Raw genomic sequence first — 18572 nt, forward strand, 5'->3', positions numbered from 1 at the left:
CATGCCTGCCCCTCCTTTCATCTGTGGTGATGCAGCTGCTGCTCACCTCGTCTGGGGTGATGCCAACACCACGAGCTTCATCTGCTGCGATGCTCCCGTTCCTCGCCTCCAATGCAGCGATGCTCCCGCCACTCGCCTTGTCTGTGGCTATGCACCAACCTCTCCTCTCATCTGCAGCTCTGTGCCTGCTCCTCCTCTCATCTGGTCTCCGCTGAAGCTCCAGCCCCTTGTCTCATCTCCAGACGCACCCGCACCTCGTCACTTCTCATGTCTACCGGTGCGGCTGCCCCTTGTCTCGGCCGATGCACCTACTCTCTTTTTGTCTCCATGGATGCATCTATTCCTCATCTCGTCAGTGGCAATGTGCTCACTCCTCACCTCAACGACTGCTATGCACTTGCCCTTCGCCTCATTTGCAGCAAGGTGCCTGCCCCTCAACTCATCTAAGACGATGTTCCCATCCCTCACCTCAACTGCGGTGACACCCCCTATTCGCCTCCATTTCAGCAACACACTCATTCCTTCTCTCATCTGTGGATATCCAGCTGCCCCGTCTCTCTTCTCTTTTGTGTTGACTCGTCTGCCCCTCCCCTCATGTTAGCTGACGTGCTGGCCCTTCCCTTCATATTGGCTGACACGCTGGCCCTTCCCTTCTTCTCAGCCAACGTCAAACAGCTCTTCTCATCTCAGCTGATGCTCCAGGCCCTCATTTTGTCTCGTTCTATGTGCCAGCTCCTCCCCTATTCTCAGCCGACATGCCCACCCCTCGCCTCGTCCGTGGAAATGTGCCCATCCCTCGTCTCATCCATGGCAATGTGCCCATCCCTCGTCTCGACTGTGGTGATGCGTCCACCCCTCGTCTCATCTGAGGCTATGTGCCCGCCACTCCTTTCATTTGTAGCGATGCACCTGCCCTTCTTCTTATCTCGGCCAACCACTATCCCCATCTCGGCCAACCACTATCCCCATCTCGGCCAATGCACCGGTCCTTCCCTTCATCTTGGCCTACACTCCAGCCTCTTGTCATCTCGGCCGACACTCCAGGCACTCTCCTTGTCTGGCTGATGTGCCAGCCTCTAATCTTGTGTGATTCCCCAGGTCCTCCCCTCATCTTGGCCAATGTGCCAGCCCCTCCACTCTTCTCAGCCAATACACCAGCCCTCATCTCATCTCCAATGACGTGCCTGCAACTCAACTCATCTCTGCTGATACGCCTGCCCCTCATCTTCTCTGCCGATGTGGCCGCCCCTCTTCTCATCGCCCTCGATGTGTCCGCCCTTCATCTCATCTCCACCAACATGCCTGCCACTCATCTTGTCTTCACTGACACACCTGCCCCTTATCTCTGCTGATGCACCTGCCTCTCATCTCATCTCCGCCAATGCGTCTGCCAATCGTCTCATCTCCACAGATATGCCTGCCCCTCGTCTCTTCTCCGCCAATGCGCCTGCTCCTCTTGTCATCTCGGCTGACCAGCCTTCCCCTAATCTAGTCTCCACCAACGTGCCCTGCCCACAAAATTGTTTGTCTACATGTCCCTTGTCCATGTGCTCCCCTTTGCTTGATCTGCTGTGTAAGGCGACCTTGAGCCTCGATTGGTGAATATAAAATGGGAGATCTCTATGCATATTTAAAAAATAAAAACCAATTAATACAGGAAAACATAAAAAGAGCCCCGTGATGGGTTTTTTAACGTTTGTTGCATAGTTTTTGTAAAAGGCTGAACTGTACAAACAATCGATGGCCAAAACGTTCATGCTTTTGACTTTCAACTGCAGGAAGGTCACACATTCGATTCATGCAATCTAAAGGGCCGGTCACACCTTGACGTTTTAGCCAGCGATGGCAACGTATTAAAATGTATGTAAAACGCTGGCTTACGTTGAACTTTTGATGTTTTTTTTTTAAGATTCGGACGTATTCATAGCGACTTGGTCTTATGTATAACGCATTGGTAATGGACACAGAACGTTTCGTTTTGTTATAGATAACTTATACCAACGAATGCTGAACCTGTTGTCGGCCTACACAACCGATGCCCAACGATAGTCTAACTTAGGCATAGCGCGTTGCACGCATCGCCGACGATGTCGTGACGTAGCCTATTAAAAGGCTGACGCACAACGATTCGAATCATAACTGCCGTAGAAATGGAAGTGACAACATCGCGGTCACACCTTGGCGATCTTGCCAGTGTATGCCGACCTAAGAAAAATGTGTCTAAAACATTGGGGCACGTCAAATACGGTATGAGTAAGTTTGGTATACGTGAGTAGAACGCTAAAGTACGCTATCATACGTCGTAGTAAGTAGAGTACGTCAAGAAATTTTAAACATGTTCAAAATTTTACGACGTACTCGGCGTATGACACACGTTCCGCATGCGATGGGGATAAGTTTTACACACGATATGTGGACGCTTACACACGTCCACAAAGGCTACTTATAAGCTACTCATAAGTCGAAACACGTCGCGGTAATGTCTTTTTTACGCGAAACTTATTTCTAACTTATGTTTGACGTGCTTTGAACCAATTCTTTACGTAGTCCCAACACACATCGAAGTATGTAGACGTATTCCAATGACGTCTTCCGGTCGACAAAAAAAAAAATGAACGTGTTTCTAGCTTCCAACTGCCATATAAAGACGTGTTCCCAGCGGTTTTGGGAATTGGTATATAAAAATGCTGCTCATAAAAGGGGAACCCAACAGTGTTTTCGAGTCCTTTTTGAGTCGATGTCCATGTCAGCAGTAACAGTATCAGTATCAGTATTAGTATTAGTATTAGTAGTAGTTTGTTCATGTTGGCAGTAGTAGGTGAGTGTGAGGGGGAGGGTGTGGGTTATGATGGATCCTCCTTGCGTCCGCGTGTCCACGGGTAGGAGACGTCTTTCACCATTGTTCGAAGTTCTTCGCGGCTAATTTTTTATGGGGCTTTGTCAACAATGAGCTATAGCTTGTTTTTACGATTTAGGTCTATTCATAACGGGTTGGACAAATGCACAATGAACTAATAATGTGCATAGAGCGCTTTGATTACTTATAGATACGATATAACAACGAATAATTATCGTGAAGCCGGTGTTCACAAACTATGCCCAACGATAGCCTAACTTATCCATATCGTGCGGCAGTTTATCTTTGCCGGTGACGTAGGGTTTGCTATTCATAGGCTGCCACTCAACGATTTAAATGGCTGCATCTCCACTATTGAAAGTAGACGCTTGCGCTCAACAATTGGATTTTTTTTACACTCAACGACTTTTAAACGGTACCACTCAGCTATTTTCATTGTTTACAATGAACGATTTAAATTGCTGTCACTCGCCTTTGTTTTTTGACGCTGGCGCTCGGAAATTTTAATCGTTTCTATTGAACGTGCTAAATCGCTCAAACCCCACTATTGAAAGTAGACGCTTGCGCTCAACAATTGGATTTTTTTTACACTCAACGACTTTTAAACAGTACCACTCAGCTATTTTCATTGTTTACAATGAACGATTTAAATTGCTGTCAATCGCCTTTGTTTTTTGACGCTGGGGTTTTGAAATTTGAAGCGTTTCTTCTGAACGTGTTAAAACGCTCAAACTCGACTATTTTAAATAGACGCTGCCGATGGACAATTGGAATCATAGCCAAGCTAGACATCGAAGTGTGAACATCCTCGTCATGCCGAAGAAAAGTTTGAAGAATGCTGCAAATAAGTGTCCTGGCCGTGGCCGTGGACGCTGACGCAAGGACGATCCATTATACCGACGTCTTTCAGCCTATGAGTAACTTAAAAGTAACGTCTGTCGATGTGTGGCAACGATCGCGTAACGTGCCAACAACACGTTAATCATAGGTTTGAAATAAGTTTCGGGTATGCTAAACATTACCTCGGCGTGTCTCAACTAATGATTAACTTACAAGTAGCATGTGTTGACGTCTGTCAACAATCGCAGACCGTGCATACAACTTGTGGCCAGCGTAGCGGAACGTGTGAGTCATACGCCGGCATACGTCATGAAATTTCAAGCATGAAAAAATTTGAGGACAACCAAAAAGTACAACGTTTAAAGCCAGCGTACAACGACGTATGGCAGTGTTTTTCAGCGTGCTCTCAATGTTATCAAAACTTACCCATAACGTATTCAACGTGTGCCAGCGTTTTAGAAAAAAAATTCAAAAATCGGCATACGTTGGCTAAAACGTCAAGGTGTGACCGGGCCTTAAGGTGGGGAAACGTATTCAGGGTGGGGAAACAGCTCAGGGCTGCACATGAATCACCAACATGTCTCATCTGGGTTAAAACGCTGGTGGAATTTGATATAAACTCGTGATACCCTGTTATGCTGGTAGAGTGGCAGTACCACTATGCCGTTGTGCTGGTAGAGTGGCAGGACTATAATGCACTCCAGATGGTTTGGCAGACAGGGATGTAAAACTGACCATCATCTGTATTTAAAATGTGGAGGTTAACAATATCATGTCTTTTGTTTCTTTTGACAAGAATAAGCCATTCTCTTTTAGTACCCTGCACACTCACCTCTGAGCTGTCTCGTCTTGGTTTGAATCCCGACCCAGCGATAAACGATCATTCTGGTGTTATACAGGCAGGGTAATTCTTCAATGTGTGTACCATACCTCTGATGGACGATAAACTGGGTGTCCCATCTGAAGGCATTAGTTGATTGAGGTTAAAGATCCCACAGTGCCCTGAAGGCGCTGTCACACCTTGACGATTTAGCCAGCGTATGCCAACTTATGAAAAATTTGTCTAAAACTCTGGCAAACGTCGAATACATTATGGGTAAGTTTTGTTAACATTAAGAGCATGCTGAAAAATACTGCCATACGTCGTAGTACGCTGGCTTTCATCGTTGTACTTTGCGGTTGTCCTCAAATTTTAGCATGCTTGAAATTTTACGACGTATGCCAGCGTATGACTCACACGTTCCGCTACGCTGGCCATAAGTTGTAGGCACATTATGCGATCGTTGACACACGTCGACACAGGTTACTTGTAAGTTACTCAAAAGTCGAAACACATCGAGGTAATGCTTAGCGTACCCAAAACTTATTTCTAACCTATGAGTAACGTGCTTTGAACCTATGTGTAACGTACCTCCAACGCATATTGACGTATGTAGATGTATTTGATTGACGTCTTCCGGATGACCACAGAACTTACTGAACGTGTTTCTAACTTACAACTACCGTATAATGGCGTATTGGCAGCGTTAAAAAAAACCCAAAAAAAAAACAATAAGTTCCGATATTTCGTCACGTGCCGTTATGTCACGTCCGATTGCCTCTTGAGTTTGCTCATGTCTTATTCTTAGTTCCTCCTCTGTGAATATTTTCTGTTTGAGGATATATGTCACGTGGACGTCGAAACTTAAAAGCAAATGTCTGAATATATTTTAAAATTCGTGATAGACTAAAAAAAAATGATAAAAAACAACAACAACTTAAGATATTTCATCACGTGCCTTCACGGAGCCAAGGAGAAAAAAAGAAAATGTGCCTTGACGGAGAAAAAAAGAAAATGTGCCTTGACGGAGAAAATAAGTTTCGGGTATGCTAAACATTACCTCGACGTGTTTCGACTTATGAGTAACTTACAAGGAACTTGTGTCGACGTGTGTCAACGATCGCATAATGTGCCTACAACTTATTCCCAGCGTAGCGGAACGTGTGAGCCATATGGCGAGTACGTCATAAAATTTTCAGCATGCTTGAAATTTCACGACGTACTAGACATACTATGACGTATGACAGCGTACTTCATCGTTTTTCAGCGTGCTCTTCACGTAAACCAAACTTACCCATACCGTATTCGACGTGAGCCAGCGTTTTAGACAAATCTTTCAGAGGTCGGCATATGCTGGCTCAATCGTCAAGGTGCGACTGCGATGTTGACACTTCCAATTCTCAGACGGTTATGATTTGAATCGGCGAGCGGCAGCTTTTTAATAGGCTACGCCAGGTGATCGTCAGCGAGACGTGCAGCGCGCTATGCCGAAGTTAGACGATCGTTGGGCGTAGGTTGTGAAGGCCGACAACATGCTAATCATTCGTTGGTATAAGTTATCTATAAGACAACGAAACGTTCTGTGTACATTACTAATATGTTATGTATACGACCAACTCGTTATGAATACGCCAAAAACTTTTTAAAAAACATCAAAATTTCAGCGTACGCCAATGTTTTACATACATTTTTATACTTTGCCATTGCTGGCTAAATCGTCAAGGTGTGACAGCGCCTTTAGTGAAGAATAGGCGAGCTATCGCCAACACGCTGAACAAATTACAAATTCCTGCCTTAACTGACTCCTGGGAAGGAATGGCAAACCATCCAGTATAACCCACAGCAATAAACTGCTTGGTAGCACAAACGCTCTGCAAAGAGTATTGTACAGATCATAATGTCATTCAGAATATATTATCCACAATATCTCCAAAATGTTCCCTTTTAAAGTTTATTAAATTTATAAATTAATACACATTTTGCAACTCCTTAAAACATAACAATAATCAAATTAAACTTTAGATTCTGCAAAACATTTTTTTACATCTAATAATTTTCTTCTGTGCAAACTCTTTGCCTCTTATCTTGGTTTCATCAGCAAACTTCAAGACCCTCTACGAATGACTTTGCAGGTCATCAATGAAATCCTGAAGAATGATGGTAGACGTGCTTTGTGCTTGACCTCCAGAGTTACCCTCGTTATTCAGTACTTTCAACTCGAGACCAAACTGAAAATATCTCTTCACTTCCTGTTCCTCACAACCAGGTCAATAGAAATAAAAATGCAAAGACTTCTCAGACCCATGATTTCATGTTATCTTCTCCTGAGTGAGAGTCCACAAACTGTCCTCAATAAATCGACATTGTCCTGCATCACCCACCAAACCACGATAAGTGCTCATAGGCCGACATAAGTCCACAAATATCACCACGCTCCAAGATGACCGTCGCCATCACGGCCTCCCAAGCCAACCACCACCTTCACCATGCCCCATGCTGATCACCATCTTCACCACGCCCCAAGCTGACCACCAACTTCACCGTGCCCAAAGCTGATGGCTGCCATCAAAGCACCCCAAGACAACCGCCACCATCACCACTCCCCAAGACGACTGCCGCCATGACCACATACCAAGATGACTGCAACCGTCACTGCTCCCCAAGACGACCTCCGCCATCACCGCTCTGCAAGACGACTGCCGCTTTCAACGCGCCCTAAGCTGACTGCCAACCGCCATCTTCAACCTGCCCCAAGCCGACCACCACCTTCACTGCGCCCCAAGCCAACCGCTGCCTTCACCGCAAGCTGACCACTGCCTTCACTGTGCCCCAAGCCGACTACTACCTCCACTGCACCCCAAGCTGACCACCACCTTCACTGTGCCCCAAGCTGACCGCGCCGTCAAAGCACCCCAAGCCAACCGCCACAGTCACTGCTACCCAAGACGACTGCCGCCATGACCACACACCAAAACGACTGTCACCGTCACTGCTCCCCAAGCCGACCACCGCCTTCACCATGCCCCAAGCTGACCACCACCTTCACTGCGCCCCAAGCCAACCACTACCTTCACTGTGCCCCAAGCCGACCACCGCATTCACTGCGCCCCAAGCCAACCACCGCCGTCACCATTTCCCAACCCGACCACTGCCATTACCGCACCCCCAAAATGACCACTACTGTCATGACACCCCAAAATGACAATTGCTGTCACCACAGCACAAAACTACCACTTCTGTTTCTCGTGCAGAGAATAATTTTTTTGCAGCAAAACGCAATAATTTTAAAGCATCCCAAGCCACCAGGCTCTTTGCTCAGGTAAAACGTTCTAACCTAGAACACGTACATGGGTCTTTTCCTGAGTTGCGAGGTTAAGCATAATGTTGTGAAAATGTTACTGCAGTACTTTACAGATTTTGAAGTGCATATAGTACCTGTACAGAGTTATAGAGATATTGTTATAGACTATAGAGTTACAGTGGCCGACAAAAGTATTCACCCCCCACCAATCATGCCACATTTAGATGAATTAAAAATGATGGAGAAATAATTTTTCAAAATGAACTTTTTTATTCATAACTGAAGAGATCAAACTAAACACTTATAGTTGAAGGAGGTGACACGTCAGGAATACTTGTAAAACACGTACAAATCAAAATTCACTGATGAAAAGTAACCCCGTAGCATGATGCTGCCACCACCATGGTGTTGATGTGGGGTTTGTGTTGACTGGGTGATGTGCAGTGTTGGGCTTGCGCCAGAAATAACGCTTTTAATTTAGACAAAGTTAAATTTTTGTCTCCTCTGACCACAAAACTTTTAGGGTATTGTAGATTGATGAATGCTTACTCCCATCTCGAACATATAAAACAAAATGGACCTCTGGTAGCTTGTACATATTGCTGCATTTGAGCCTTGGGAGTAACTGCTGAAATCTATCTGCCCGGGTTCTTCCCGACATCTTTGTTCTTTTTTCCTTTCATACTTATTTAGAATTTTTTCCATAGTTCTCTTTATTCATTCTAATTCTTGCTTTTTCTTCCCTTTCATATCTTTTTCTCTCCATTCCTTTCTTTCGTTATCTATCTCTCAAAGGAGAAGTGAATTATTTCAGAAATTTTTCTGTAAGGCTCACTTGGCTGCACCTGAATGGGTTTGAGGGTAGAGGGGTAGGGGAAGCCTGATGACTCGATCTTTCCTCTTTACTTATTTGTGTTTCTTATTGGTCTTGCATTTCATAGAGCCTTGCAGATCTTTTAGTCATTGTTGGATTTACAGTGACATCACAAACCGTTTCCTGCTTGCCAGGCTTCTGAGTTTGGATGGGCATCAGGGTAGAGTCTGGGTGCTATGATCCGTCTTCCACTTCTTAATGATGGATTTCACCGTACTCAAAGGGATAAAGAGTGACTTTGAAAACTTCTAACAACCCTCTCCTGAATGGTGAATCTCCACCACTTTATGTTCGACTTCCTTGTTAAGCTCCTTTATCTTCATATTTACCTTGGTAGATAAAGTGAGTTGCAACGTAAAACTCATTATATAAATGGGGAGATTAATTTTACGTTAAACCACTGATTCCATACAGGTGAAATCTATTACACTTATTTTGTAACCTTTTAAACAAATAATTTGCTCCTGAAGTAATTGAGGGTTATCTTGGAAAAGGATTGGAATACTTATGGAACTGAGAATCATCTGATTTTTCTCTGTTAATCAAACTTATTCTTATTCCATCTGCATTTTTTAGCTTTCTCACTTTGTAGTCTTTCTTGAAGACTATATATATATATATATATATATATATATATATATATATATATATATATATATATATATATATATATATATATATATATATATATATATATATATATATATATATATATATATATATATATATATCGATACAGTTAGACAGTTATAGCGGTATGGTTGAACACAATTGTCACGGTTGTCACGGTATGGTGAGAGACAGTTGTAACGGTATGGTTAGACACAGTTATAGTGGTACAGTGAGAGACAGTTGTGGCGGAACAGTGAGAGACAGTTATAGTAGTTCAGTGAGAAACAGTTATAGCATTATAGTGAGCGACAGTTATTGCGGTACAGTGAGAGACAGTTATTGCGGTACAGTGAGATACAGTTGTAGCGGTATGGTTAGAGACAGTAGTAGTGGTACAGTGAGAGACAGATGTAGCGGTACAGTGAGAGACAGTTGTAGCAGTGCAGTTAGAGACAGTTATTGCAGTACAGTGAGAGACAGTTGTGGCGGAACAGTGAGAGACAGTAGTGGTGGTGCAGTGAGACAATAAAAGCGGTACAGTTGGAGACAGTTATAGTGATACAGATAAAGACAGTTCTTGCGGTATGATTAAAGACAGTTGTAGCGGGATGGTAAGAGACAGTTGTCGTGGTATGGAAAGACACTGTTATAGCGGTACAGTAAGACAGTTGTTGCGGTACAGTTCAAGACAGTTGTAGCGATACAGTGAGATAGTTATAACGTTATGGTTAGACACAGTTATAGCGGTACAGTGAGAGACAGTTGTGGCAGTACGGTGAGAGACAGTTGTAGTGGTACAGTGAGACAGTTATAGCGGTACAGTGAGAGAGTTAAAGCGCTACAGTGAGAGACAGTTATCGCGGTACAGTGAGAGACAGTTATGCCGGTATGGTTTGAGACAGTGGTAGCGGTGCAGTGAGAGACAGTTATGGCGGTACAGTGAGAGACAGTTGTGGTGGTACAGTGAGAGACAGTTGTAGCGGTATGGTTGGAGACAGTACGAGTGGTACAGTGACAGACAGATGCAGCAGTACAGTGAGAAACAGTTATGGTGCATCAGTTGGAGACAGTTATGGTGATACGGATAGAGACAGTTCTGGCGTTTTGATTAATGACAGTTGTCGCGGGATGGGAAGAGACAGTTGAAGTAGTATAAATTGCGACAGTTATAGTGGAACAGTGAGAGACAGTCGTAGCGGTGCAGATAGAGACAGTTATAGCGGTGCAGTGAGACAGTTATAGCGGTACAGTGAGAGAGTTAAATCGCTACAGTGAGACAGTTATCGCGGTACAGTGAGAGACAGTTATGCCGGTATGGTTTGAGACAGTGGTAGCGGTGCAGTGAGAGACAGTTATGGCGGTACAGTGAGAGACAGTTGTGGTGGTACAGTGAGAGACAGTTGTAGCGGTATGGTTGGAGACAGTACGAGTGGTACAGTGACAGACAGATGCAGCAGTACAGTGAGAAACAGTTATGGTGCATCAGTTGGAGACAGTTATGGTGATACGGATAGAGACAGTTCTGGCGTTCTGATTAATGACAGTTGTCGCGGGATGGGAAGAGACAGTTGAAGTAGTATAAATTGCGACAGTTATAGTGGAACAGTGAGAGACAGTTGTAGCGGTGCAGATAGAGACAGTTATAGCGGTGCAGTGAGACAGTTATAGCGGTACAGTGAGACAGTTATAGCGGTACAGTGAGAGACAGTTATAGCGGTACAGTGAGAGACAGTTATGGCGGTACAGTGAGACAGTTATAGCGGGACAGTGAGAGACAGTTATCGTGGAACAGTGAGAGACAGTTATAGCGGTACAGTGAGAGACAGTTATAGCGGTACAGTGAGAGACAGTTTTAGCGGGACAGTGAAAGACACATGTGGCGGAACAGTGAGAGACAGTTTTTGGCGATACAGTGAGAGACAGTTGTCGCGGTGCATTGAGAGACAGTTATAACAGTGCAGTGACAGACAGTTATAGCGGTACAGTGACAGACAGTTATAGCGGTACAGTGACAGACAGTTATAGCGGGACAGTGAGAGACAGTTGTTGCAGTATGGTTTGAGACAGTAGTAGCGGTGCAGTGAGAGACAGTTATGGCGGTTCAGTGAGAGACAGTTATTGTGGTACAGTGAGAGACAGTTATTGTGGTACAGTGAGAGACAGTTGTAATGATACAGTGAGAGACAGTTGTTATGGTACAGTGAGACAGTTATAGTGGAACAGTGAGAGACAGTTGTGGCAGTACAGTGAGAGACAGTTATAGCAGTACAGTGAGAGACAGTTGTGGTGGTACAGTGAGAGACAGTTATTACAGGACAGTGAGAGACCGTTGTGGTGGTTCAGTGAGAGACAGTTATAGCGAGACAGTGAGAGACAGTTGTGGTGGTACAGTGAGAGAGTTGTCGCGGTGCAGTGAGAGACAGTTATAGCGGTTCAGTTGGAGACAGTTGTGGTGGTACAGTGAGAGACAGTTGTCGCGGTATGGTTTGAGACAGTGGTAGCGGTGCAGTAAGAGACAGTTATGGCGGTACAGTGAGAGACAGTTGTGGTGGTACAGTGAGAGACAGTTATAGCGGTACAGTGAGAGACACTTGTCGCGGTGCAGTGAGAGACAGTTGTGGCGGTACAATGAGAGACGTTTGTCGCGGTGCATTGAGAGATAGTTATAACAGTACAGTGAGAGACAGTTATAGCGGTACAGTGAGAGACAGTTATAGCAGTACAGTGAGAGACAGTTATAGTGGTACAGTGAGAGACAGTTATAGCGGAACAGTGAAAGACACTTGTTGCGGTACAGTGAGAGACAGTTGTAGTGGTGCAGATAGGCAGATGTGGTGGTACAGTGAGGGACAGTTGTGGCGGTACAGTGAGAGACATTTGTTATGGTGCAGCGAGAGACATTTTTTGGTCCAGTGAGACAGTTACAGCGGTACAGTGAGGGACAGTTATCGTGGTACAGTGAGGGACAGTTATCGCGGTACAGTGAGAGACAGTAAAAGTGGGACAGTGAGAGACAGTTGTTGCGGTACGGTGAGAGACAGTTATAGCGGTACAGTGAGAGACAGTTATTGCGATACAGTGAGAGACAGTTAGAGTGGTACAGTGATGCACTTGTGGCAGTAGAGTGAGAGACTGTTGTAGCGGTACAGTGAGAGACAGTTTATAACGGTACTGTGAGAGACAGTTGTCGTGGTATGGTTAGAGACAGTAGTAGTGGTACAGTGACACACAGTTGTAGCGGGACAGTGAGAGACAGATGTTGTGGCACAGTGAGAAACAGTTATGGTGCTACAGATAGAGACAGTTCTAGCGGTATGAATAATGACAGTTGGAGCGGGATGGTAAGAGACAGTTGTAGTCGTATAGTTAGAGACAGTTCTTGCCGGATGGTTTGACACAGTTATAGCGGTGCAGTAAAAGACAGTTATAGCGGTTGAGTGAGAGACAGTTTTGGTGGTACAGTGAGAGACAATTGTGGTGGTACAGTGAGAGACAGTTGTAGCGATATTGTTAGAGACAGTAGTAGCGGGACAGTGAGAGACAGATGTAGCGGTACAGTGAGAAACAGTTATGGTGCTACAGTTGAAGACAGTTATGGTGATACGGATAGAGACAGTTCTGGCGGTATGATAAAAGACAGTTGTCGCGGGATGCTAAGAGACAGTTGTAGTCGTATGGTGAGAGACAGTTGTCGCGGTATGGATAGACAGTTATAGCGGAGCAGTAAGAGACAGTTGTCGCGGGACGGTTCGAGACAGTTGTTGCGGTACGGTTGGAGACAGTTATAGCGGTATGGATAGAGAGAAGTTGTCACGGTACGGTGAGAGACAGTTGTGGCGGTACAGTGAGAGACAGTTGTAATGGTACAGTGAGACAGTTATAGTGGTACAGTGAGAGACAGTTGTAGCGGTATGGTTTGAGACAGTGGTAGCGGTGCAGTGAGAGACAGTTATGGCGGTACAGTGAGAGACAGTTGTGGTGGTACAGTGAGAGACAGTTGTAGCGGTATGGTTGGAGACAGTACGAGTGGTACAGTGAGAGGCAGTTGCAGCAGTACAGTGAGAAACAGTTATGGTGCAACAGTTGGAGACAGTTATGGTGATACGGATGGAGACAGTTCTCGCGGTATGATTAATGACAGTTGTAGCGGGATGGGAAGAGACAGTTGAAGTAGTATGGATCGCAACAGTTGTAGTGGAACAGTGAGAGACAGTTGTTGCGGTGCAGATAGAGACAGTAGTCGTGGTACAGTGAGAGATAGTTATAGCGGTACAGTGAGAGACAGTTATGGCGGGACAGTGAAAGACACTTGTGGCGGAACAGTGAGAGACAGTTGTGGCGATACAGTGAGAGACAGTTGTCGCGGTGCATTGAGAGACAGTTATAACAGTACAGTGACAGAAAGTTATAGCGGTACAGTGACAGACAGTTATAGCGGGACAGTGAGAGACAGTTATAGCGGCACAGTGAAAGACACCTGAAGCAGTACAGTGAGAGACAGTTGTGGTGGTACAGTGAGAGACAGTTGTCGCAGTATGGTTTGAGAGACAGTTGTCGCAGTATGGTTTGAGACAGTAGTAGCGGTGCAGTGAGAGACAGTTATGGCGGTTCAGTGAGAGACAGTTCTTGTGGTGCAGTGAGAGACAGTTGTAATGGTACAGTGAGAGACAGTTGTGGCAGTACAGTGAGAGACAGTTATAGCAGTGCAGTGAGAGACAGTTGTGGTGGTACAGTGAGAGACAGTTATTACGGGACAGTGAGAGACCATTGTGGTGGTTCAGTGAGAGACAGTTATAGCGGGACAGTGAGAGACAGTTGTGGTGGTACAGTGAGAGAGTTGTCACGGTGCAGTGAGAGACAGTTATGGCGGTACAGTGAGAGACAGTTGTGGTGGTACAGTGAGAGACAGTTGTAGCAGTCTGGTTGGAGACAGTATGAGTGGTACAGTGACAGACAGATGCAGCAGTACAGTGAGAAACAGTTATGGTGCATCAGTTGGAGACAGTTATGGTGATACGGATAGAGACAGTTCTGGCGTTCTGATTAATGACAGTTGTCGCGGGATGGGAAGAGACAGTTGAAGTAGTATGGATTGCCACAGTTATAGTGGAACAGTGAGAGACAGTTATAGCGGTACAGTGAGAGACACTTGTCGCGGTGCAGTGAGAGACAGTTGTGGCGGTACAATGAGAGACGTTTGTCGCGGTGCATTGAGAGACAGTTATAACAGTACAGTGACAGAAAGTTATAGCGGTACAGTGACAGACAGTTATAGCGGGACAGTGAGAGACAGTTATAGCGGCACAGTGAAAGACACCTGAAGCAGTACAGTGAGAGACAGTTGTGGTGGTACAGTGAGAGACAGTTGTCGCAGTATGGTTTGAGACAGTAGTAGCGGTGCAGTGAGAGACAGTTATGGCGGTTCAGTGAGAGACAGTTCTTGTGGTGCAGTGAGAGACAGTTGTAATGGTACAGTGAGAGACAGTTGTGGCAGTACAGTGAGAGACAGTTATAGCAGTGCAGTGAGAGACAGTTGTGGTGGTACAGTGAGAGACAGTTATTACGGGACAGTGAGAGACCATTGTGGTGGTTCAGTGAGAGACAGTTATAGCGGGACAGTGAGAGACAGTTGTGGTGGTACAGTGAGAGACAGTTGTCGCAGTATGGTTTGAGACAGTAGTAGCGGTGCAGTGAGAGACAGTTATGGCGGTTCAGTGAGAGACAGTTCTTGTGGTGCAGTGAGAGACAGTTGTAATGGTACAGTGAGAGACAGTTGTGGCAGTACAGTGAGAGACAGTTATAGCAGTGCAGTGAGAGACAGTTGTGGTGGTACAGTGAGAGACAGTTATTACGGGACAGTGAGAGACCATTGTGGTGGTTCAGTGAGAGACAGTTATAGCGGGACAGTGAGAGACAGTTGTGGTGGTACAGTGAGAGAGTTGTCACGGTGCAGTGAGAGACAGTTATGGCGGTACAGTGAGAGACAGTTGTGGTGGTACAGTGAGAGACAGTTGTAGCAGTCTGGTTGGAGACAGTATGAGTGGTACAGTGACAGACAGATGCAGCAGTACAGTGAGAAACAGTTATGGTGCATCAGTTGGAGACAGTTATGGTGATACGGATAGAGACAGTTCTGGCGTTCTGATTAATGACAGTTGTCGCGGGATGGGAAGAGACAGTTGAAGTAGTATGGATTGCCACAGTTATAGTGGAACAGTGAGAGACAGTTATAGCGGTACAGTGAGAGACACTTGTCGCGGTGCAGTGAGAGACAGTTGTGGCGGTACAATGAGAGACGTTTGTCGCGGTGCATTGAGAGATAGTTACAACAGTACAGTGAGAGACAGTTATAGCGGTACAGTGAGAGACAGTTATAGCGGTGCAGTGAGAGACAGTTATGGTGCAGCGATAGACATTTTTGTGGTCCAGTGAGACAGTTTATAGCGATACAGTGAGGGACAGTTATCGTGGTACAGTGAGGGACAGTTATCGCGGTACAGTGAGAGACAGCAAAAGTGGGACAGTGAGAGACAGTTGTTGCGGTACGGTGAGAGACATTTATAGCGGTACAGTGAGAGACAGTTATTGCGATACAGTGAGAGACAGTTAGAGTGGTACAGTGATTCACTTGTGGCGGTAGAGTGAGAGACTGTTGTAGCGGTACAGTGAGAGACAGTTTATAGCGGTACTGTGAGAGACAGTTGTTGTGGTATGATTAGAGACAGTAGTAGTGGTACAGTGAGACACAGTTGTAGCGGGACAGTGAGAGACAGATGTAGCGGCACAGTGAGAAACAGTTATGGTGCTACGGATAGAGACAGTTCTAGCGGTATGAATAATGACAGTTGGAGCGGGCTGGTAAGAGACAGTTGTAGTAGTATGGTTAGAGACAGTTCTTGCGGGATGGTTTTACACAGTTATAGCGGTGCAGTAAAAGACAGTTATAGCGGTTGAGTGAGAGACAGTTTTGGTGGTACAGTGAGAGACAGTTGTGGCGGTACAGTTAGAGACAGTTGTGGTGGTACAGTGAGAGACAGTTGTAGCGGTATTGTTAGAGACAGTAGTAGCGGGACAGTGAGAGACAGATGTAGCGGTACAGTGAGAAACAGTTATGGTGCTACAGTTGAAGACAGTTATGGTGATACGGATAGAGACAGTTCTGGCGGTATGATAAAAGACAGTTGTAGCGGGATGCTAAGAGACAGTTGTAGTCGTATGGTGAGAGACAGTTGTCGCGGTATGGATAGACAGTTATAGCGGAGCAGTAAGAGACAGTTGTCGCGGGACGGTTCGAGACAGTTGTTGCGGTACGGTTGGAGACAGTTATAGCGGTATGGATAGAGACAGTTGTCACGGTACGGTGAGAGACAGTTGTGGCGGTTCAATGAGAGACAGTTGTGGCAGTACAGTGAGACACAGTTATAGCAGTTCAGTGAGAGACAGTTGTGGCGGTACAGTGAGAGACAGTTGAGGCGGTATGGATAGAGACAGTGGTAGTGGAACAGTCAGAGACAGTTATTGCAGTACAGTTAGAGACAGTTATTGCGGAAGAGTGAGAGGCAGTTTTGGCGGTACAGTGAGACAGTTGTAGCGGTATGGTTCGAGACAGTAGGAGTGGAACAGTGAGAGACAGTCATAGCAGTACAGTGAGAGACAATTATCACGGTGGAGTGAGAGACAGTTTTGGTGGTACAGTGAGACAGTTGTGGTGGCACAGTGAGAGACAGTTATAGCGGTACAGTGAGAGACAGTTATGGCAGTACAGTGAGAGACAGTTATAGCGGGACAGTGAGAGACAGTTATCGTGGAACAGTGAGAGACAGTTATAGCGGTACAGTGAGAGATAGTTGTGGCAGTATGGATAGAGACAGTAGTCGTGGAACAGTGAGAGACAGTTATCGCAGTACAGTTAGAGACAGTTATAGCGGTAGAGTGAGAGACAGTTTTGGCGGTACAGTAAGACAGTTGTAGCGGTATGGTTCGAGACAGTAGTAGTGGAACAGTGAGAGACAGTCATCGCAGTACAGTGAGAGACAGTTATTGCGGTGGAGTGAGAGAGTTTTGGCGGTACAGTGAGAGACAGTTTTGGCGGTGCAGTGAGAGACAGTTATGGTGGTACAGTGAGAGACAGTTATAGCGGTACAGTGAGAGACCGTTATAGCGGTGCAGTGAAAGACAGTTGTGGCGGTATGGATAGAGACAGTAGAAGTGGTGCAGTGAGAGACAGTCATCGCGGTACAGTGAGAGACCTTTGTGGCAGTACAGTGAGAGACAGTTTTCTCAGTACAGTGAGAGACAGTTATAGGGGTGCAGTGCGAGACAGTTATAGCGGTACAGTTAGAGACAGTTGTGGTGGTTCAGTGAGAGACAGTTGTCGCGGTATGGTTCGAGACAGTAGTAGTGGTACAGTGAGAGACAGTTGTGGCAGTATAGTGGGAGACAGATGTAGCGGTAGAGTGATAAACAGTTATGGTGATATGGATAGAGACAGTTCTTGCGGTATGATTCATGACAGTTGTTGCGGGATGGTAAGAGACAGTTGTCGTAGTGTGGTTAGAGACAGTTGTAGCGGTATGGTTATACACAGTTATAGCGGTGCAGTAAGAGACCATTGTGGCGGTGCAGTGAGAGACAGTTGTGGTGGTACAGTGAGAGACAGTTGTCGCGGTGCAGTGAGAGACAGTTGTAGCGGTACAGTGAGAGACATTTATTGTGGTACAGTGAGAGACAGTTGTGGCGGTATGGATAGAGACAGTCGTAGTGGAACTGTGAGAGACAGTTATAGCGGTGGAGCGAGAGACAGTTTTGGCGGTACAGTGAGAGACGGTTATGGTGGTACAGTGAGAGACCGTGATAGCGGTGCAGTGAAAGACAGTTGTGGCGGTATGGATAGAGACAGTAGAAGTGGTGCAGTGAGAGACCTTTGTGGCATTACAGTGAGATACAGTTTTCTCGGTACAGTGAGAGACAGTTGTGGTACAGTGAGAGACAGTTACAGCGGTGCAGTGAGAGACAGTTATAGCGGTACAGTTAGAGACAGTTGTGGTGGTACAGTGAGAGACAGTTGTCGTGGTATGGTTCGAGAGAGTAGTAGTGGTACAGTGAGAGACAGTTGTGGTGGTACAGTGGGAGACAGATGTAGCGGTACAGTGATAAACAGTTATGGTGATATGGATAGAGACAGTTCTTGCGGTATGATTCATGACAGTTGTTGCGGGATGGTAAGAGACAGTTGTCGTAGTATGGTTGGAGACAGTTGTAGCGGTAT

General features: G+C 45.7%; 1 protein-coding gene and 3 pseudogenes across 4 annotated transcripts in view; 1 reads left to right on the forward strand and 3 right to left on the reverse strand.

Moving 5' to 3' along the window:
* The window catches only part of LOC147016215 (GDNF family receptor alpha-4-like), a 108001-nt gene that overhangs the window by 74408 nt on the left and 15021 nt on the right, over positions 1 to 18572 (forward strand). The window lies entirely within an intron of this gene.
* On the reverse strand, positions 12185 to 12957 carry LOC147016216 (uncharacterized; annotated as a pseudogene).
* On the reverse strand, positions 12956 to 14286 carry LOC147016217 (uncharacterized; annotated as a pseudogene).
* Positions 14283 to 15387, reverse strand: LOC147016218 (uncharacterized; annotated as a pseudogene).

The sequence above is a fragment of the Eptatretus burgeri genome, chromosome 12 (assembly GCF_056783735.1).
Source record: "Eptatretus burgeri isolate ZD-2024b chromosome 12, Ebu_testis_v1, whole genome shotgun sequence".
In the NCBI taxonomy this organism is placed as follows: Eukaryota; Metazoa; Chordata; class Myxini; order Myxiniformes; family Myxinidae; genus Eptatretus; species Eptatretus burgeri.